This window comes from Oratosquilla oratoria, unplaced genomic scaffold (assembly GCF_046742065.1).
Source record: "Oratosquilla oratoria isolate Oo_2021 unplaced genomic scaffold, ASM4674206v1 SCAFFOLD92, whole genome shotgun sequence".
In the NCBI taxonomy this organism is placed as follows: domain Eukaryota; kingdom Metazoa; phylum Arthropoda; class Malacostraca; order Stomatopoda; family Squillidae; genus Oratosquilla; species Oratosquilla oratoria.
Window position 1 is genome coordinate 537,501 of NW_027467756.1, and position 6,672 is coordinate 544,172.

The following is a 6,672-nucleotide window of genomic DNA, read 5'->3' on the forward strand; positions in this document are numbered from 1 at the left end:
TGTGTATGTGTGTGTGTGTGTGTGTTTACCTAGTTGTATTATACGGGAAGGGAGCTATGCTCGTGGTGACCCGTCTTTGTATCTCTCAGCATCAAGTTTTTTCTTCAAATCTTGAATAGTATTTGCACACACTGTTTCTGTGTCTAATTTGTTTCAAGTATCTATCACTCTGTGCGGGAAGATATTTTTTCAGATCTCTTATGTAATTATCTTTTTTGAGTTTCTTTTCGTGTCCTCTTGTTTTCCCATTGTCCCATTGTGTGTGTGTGTGTGTGTGTGTGTGTGTGTGTGTGTGTGTGTGTGTGTGTGTGTGTGTGTGTGTGTGTGTGTGTGTGTGTGTGTGTGTGTTTGTGTATGTATATATGTATGTTTGTATGTATGTGTGTATAAGACATCTGAGTTCCCTCTTTTCTGTCTAAGAATGCCCAGACCCGATTTCTATGGCCAGAGGACTTTGACCTGGAGTCTTCAAGAACATACTTCGATGGACCAGTCTCACGACTTCGGCGATCTTCGGAAAGCAGCTCGCGCCGCCACCCGCGCAGCGGGAAGGATATGGAAGACTTTCAAGAAGAACCTCGTCGAGTATAAACATCGATCATACTTTGCACACTTCTGTACGATAACCTATTTCACCATCACCGTTTACTTGGTCGTCGTGGGAATTATCTCTGAGAAGCCTGTCTGGAAGTATTTCTATAATAGAGATAAAGACATCAATGAAGATATGGACAAATATGGAGAATACATCACATGGTTCCCATATATTGAAAGTGAGAATGGCAAGGTTTATCTCTTGCACCACAAATACATTCTGACTATTATGTTGATCCTCTCGGCATTGTACTCTCCTCTTTTGCCTCCAATGATTACTGGATACTTCAAAAGATACACCAAGGATCCTCGTACTTTGAAGATCGACAAAGACACCTTCAGAAACGTCAGCCTGGACCAGTTCAGCAGAGTTTACTTCGACAGCATCGTCGTGGAACTGGTCCAGCTCTTCGTCGTCAGTTTCGCGATGTTCTTTTTGGATTTCGTTTTCCAGGGGAGGTACTTTGCTCACGAGATGGATATTTTCCAAAACTTCATTGGCTTTACGGAGACCGTCAATTCTCCTGATATATTCCCAATAGAGTTCAGGAGCTCTATCGTCCCTGAAATGAGAATCATTGGAGACAACACAATGCACTTTACGTGTACAGACAACACCATGCTGTACCATAGGTACTTCTTCCACATCCTCTTCTTCTGGAACGTGTGTCTTCTTGTACTTGGACTTGGTACCATCTTCCGTTTGGCATTGATGTCAGTGCCACGAACTCGGCGAGCGTTCTTCGAGAGTTCATCTTCTCAAGTAAGAAATGTACTTCGAAACTTGGGCACTAAAGTAGGAGCAAGCGCCACATTTATGCTGAATCATATCTCCACCGTTTCTGACGGGCTTCTGCGAGACACCATCTTCGTAAACCTTAAAGACGTTGGCCAGACATTGCCGTCTATCGGTTTTGAAAAGTTTGGAAACCCGCAAGGTGATATTCTTAAAGAGGACACAAATGAAGATATCTCTAACTGTTGAATAAAAGACTAAAATTTTGAAAAATACAAAATTAAGGACATTTGGCGCAGTTAAAACTGCCAAAACACAAAAATCAAATAACTTCAAGCTGTTAACGAAATTACGAAAGAAGAACTTTTGTAGAAAATTCTGAATACAAAAAATATTCAAACCTCGATCTCACAGATCATTCAGGGGTTGTTACCCCCTCAGCTGAATAAAATCAGCTGGCGACAGCCAGAAAGTAGGAAATACTTGCTGGCCAATGGCATTACCACTAATGGGTTCCTTGACACCAACAAATCTAAGTTGAATAGAATTGCATGGAATCAGACAAGAACAAAAATTTAAAAGTAGAAGTTGGGAATTGTGTGCATATGTGTATATATATATATATGTATATATATATATCATATACATATATATATATATATATATATATATATGTATACATATATATATATATATATTTATATACATATATATATGTGATATGATGATATGGTTTAACGTCACACACTCCCCCCTATCGGGAGGCTAGGACGGTGCCCCTCATAGAGGGCTTTGTAGCGTGGAATTTAATGAACTATGCCCTTGGTTCAACTTCGCCGGTGGCAGGATTTGAACTGCCCTTACTTCGACCTTCACCGCAAGAAACGATGCCCTAACCCGCTCAGCCAGCGAGCTTCTAAATATATATATATATATATATATATATATATATATATATATATATATATATATATATATATATATATATATATATATACACATATATATATATACCTATATATATATATATATATATATATATATATATATATATATGTGTGTGTGTGTATACTTAGGCAGGAGGTTCTCCCTCTGGGAAGAAATGTTGTATATAATAGCATGATGACAACTCACAATTTTCTTCTTAACCTGTTCAATACTGCGAATAAGGTGACGTATCTCAAGAGGCAATCTATGTAGAAGGTCAGCAAAAGACATTTCAACACTGAGGCAGGATAGTCAATTTCGGTACCAACGTTTCCATGTTGCACAACTTCATTTTCAAGGCAGAATAATACATACAATATTCAACTCGTAAATATACAGAAATAGTGTTACATAAATGAGCTAAGGAGAGGTTACAAACAAAAAATAATATGAAATAAGTACGAATATAAGAGGTGGACAAAAGGACAAAAACCCCAGCAATGACAATTGATCACCCACGCCGTGGGGTGGTCAATTGTTGACCGTGCTGTGAGGTGGAAGAATGGACATCATCAACATGGAAATGTGCGATCATAGGTTTAGAAGAAGGGAGAATTTGGAGATCTTGAAGCTGCTTATTCATGTCGGGGTTGCTGTGTTTGATATGCAACACTTCGATAATCGAAATTCTTTTGTGGTCTTTTTCCGTGGCAATAATGGAAGTACCCTTTACGAGGTCTTCTCTTGTGAGTCGTATTTGGTGGTGGTTACTATAATGATTTTTGATGGCGCCTGCAGGATATATATATATATATATATATATATATATATATATATATATATATATGTATATATATATATATATATATACATATATATCTATATCTATATCTATATATATATATACATATATATATATATATATATAAATATATAGATAGATAGATATATGTACTATAATAAAGTAGAAGCCTTTGTTTGTCTGTTTGTTTGGTCACGAACTCTTCCTAGGAATTTGCAAATAGACCCCTATAACCATATATATTCTGAAACGTCATAACCCAAGGTACTTGAAAAACTATCTTTTATTTGTCTGTCTGTCAGTTTGTTTGCTTATTTGTTTGTTCAAGAACTGCTCCTAGGGTTTTGCATAAAGACTCCCATAACCATATATTTTCTGATACCCTATCACTTCAGGTGCTTGGATAACTATATTTCATTTTTAAAAAATATATATATTTTGGTTAGGGTTAAGGGTTAAAGTTAGGTGGGGTATGGTTAGGTTAGATATTATTCACGAACCCCTCCTAGTTTTTTGCAGATAGACCCGAAGAGGAGGAGGAGAAAGGTCACGGTAGAGGAGAAGAGGAAAGACGAGAAGAAGGACGAAGAGGAAGAGGAGAAAGGTCACGGTAGAGGAGAAGAAGGAAGACGAAGAGTAGGAAGAGGAGGAGGAGGAGGAGGAGGAGGAGGAAGGGGTCACGGGAGAGGAAGGGGTGGCCAGGAGGGTCCATGGAGGTTGGCGGACTTGAAAAAATAAATAAATAAAAAAGGAGGGGGGAGAGGTCCCTCTCGTCAAAGGTGTCTCGAGTCAACAGAAGCCTTGACTGGATCACATGACTTATTCTTCTTTTAAATTTCCCTATTCTTTCTTCAGAGGGACGGGAGGGGGAACTTCGGCCGGGGAAGGCACAATCCCAATATACTCGTGTGTGTGTGTGTGTGTGTGTGTGTGTGTGTGTGTGTGTGTTTACCTAGTTGTATTATACGGGAAGAGAGCTATGCTCGTGATGACCCGTCTTTGTATCTCAGCATCAAGTTTTTTCTTCAAATCTTGAATAGTGTTTGCACACACTGTTTCTTTATCTAATTTGTTCCAAGTATCTATCACTCTGTGTGGGAAGATATTTTTTTCAGATCTCTTATGTAATGATCTTATTTGAGTTTCTTTTCGTGTCGTGTTTTTCCATTGTCCCATTCTGTGTGTGAGTGTGTGTGTGTGTGTGTGTGTATAACTTTGTGTGTGTGTGTGTATGTATATATGTATGTTTGTATGTATGTGTGTATAAGACATCTGAGTTCCCTCCTTTCTGTCTAAGAATGCCCAGACCCGTTTTCTATGGCCAGAGGACTTTGACCTGGAGTCTTCAAGAACATACTTCGATGGACCAGTCTCACGACTTCGGCGATCTTCGGAAAGCAGCTTGCGCCGCCACCCGCAAAGCGGGAAGGATATGGAAGACTTTCAAGAAGAACCTCGCCGAGTCTAAGCATCGATCATACTTTGCACACTTGTGCACGATAACCTATTTCACCATCACCGTTTACTTGGTCGTCGTGGGAATTATCTCCGAGAAGCCTGTCTGGAAGTACTTCTATAATAGAGATAAAGACATCAATGAAGATATGGACAAATATGGAGAATACATCACATGGTTCCCATATATTGAAAGTGAGAATGGCAAGGTTTATCTCTTGCACCACAAATACATTCTGACTATTATGTTGATCCTCTCGGCATTGTACTCTCCTCTTTTGCCTCCAATGATTACTGGATACTTCAAAAGATACACCAAGGATCCTCGTACTTTGAAGATCGACAAAGACACCTTCAGAAACGTCAGCCTGGACCAGTTCAGCAGAGTTTACTTCGACAGCATCGTCGTGGAACTGGTCCAGCTCTTCGTCGTCAGTTGCGCGATGTTCTTTTTGGATTTCGTTTTCCAGGGAAGGTACTTTGCTCACGAAATGGACATTTTCCAAAACTACATTGGCTTTACGGAGACCGTCAGTTCTCCTGATATATTCCCAATAGAGTTCAGGAGCTCTATTGTCCCTGAAATGAGAATCATTGGAGACAACACAATGCACTTTACGTGTACAGACAACACCATGCTGTACCATAGCTACTTCTTCCATATCCTCTTCTTCTGGAACGTGTGTCTTCTTGTATTTGGACTTGGTACCATCTTCCGTTTGGCATTGATGTCAGTGCCACGAACTCGGCGAGCGTTCTTCGAGAGTTCATCTTCTCAAATAAGAAATGTACTTCGAAACTTGGGCACTAAAGTAGGAGCAAGTGCCACATTTATGCTGAATCATATTTCCACCGTTTCTGACGGGCTTCTGCGAGACACCATCTTCGTAAACCTTGAAGACGTTGGCTAGACATTGCCGTCTATCGGTTTTGAAAAGTTTGGAAATCCGGAAGGTAATATTCTTAAAGAGGGCACAAATGAAGATATCTCTAACTGTTGAATAAGACACTCAAATTTTGAAAAATACAAAATTAAGGACATTTGGTGCGGTTAAAACTACAAAAACACAAAAATCAAATAAATGAAAGCTGTTAACGAAATTGCGAGAAAAAAAAACTTTAGTAGAAAATTCTGAATACAAAAAAATATTCAAACCTCGATCTTAAAGATCATTCAGGGGTTGTTACCCCCCTCAGCTGAATAAAATGACCTGGCGACAGCCAGAAAGTACGAGATACTTGCTGGCCAATAGCATTACCACTAATGGGTTCCTTGACACCAGCAAATCTAAGTTGAATAGAATTGCATAGAATCAGCAGGAATAAAATTTTAAAAGTAGAAGTTGGGAAGTGTGTGTATATGTATAATATATATATATATATATATATATATGTATATATATATGTATTTACATATATATATAATATACTACATATATATATATATATATATATATATATATATATATATATATGTAGTATATTATATGTATATATGTGGTATATTATATATATAATATACTATATATATATATATATATATACATATATGTAGTATATTATATTTATATATACATATGATATATATGTGTATACACATATGTAGTATATTATATTTATATATACATATAATATATATGTATGTATACATATATATATGTATATATATATATATAATATGTAGTATATTATATGTATATATGTAGTATATTATATTTATATATACATATGATATATATGTATATATATATATGTAGTATATTATATTTATATATACATATGATATATATGTGTATATATATATATATATATATATATATGTATGTATACATATATATATATGTTTATACATATATATATATATATATATATATATATATGTTTATATATATACTATAATAAAGTAGTAGCCTTTGTTTGTTTGGTCACGAACTCCTAGGTTTTTGCAGATAGACCCCTATAACCATATATTCTGAAACCTTATAACCCAAGGTACTTGGAAAACTATCTTTCATTTGTCTGTCTGTCAGTTTGTCTTCTTATTTGTTTGTTCAAGAACTCCTCCTAGGGTTTTGCATATACATACATACATACATACATACATACATACATATACCAAGACTTTTCCCCCTTCTCCATTCCATCCCTGAATACACTC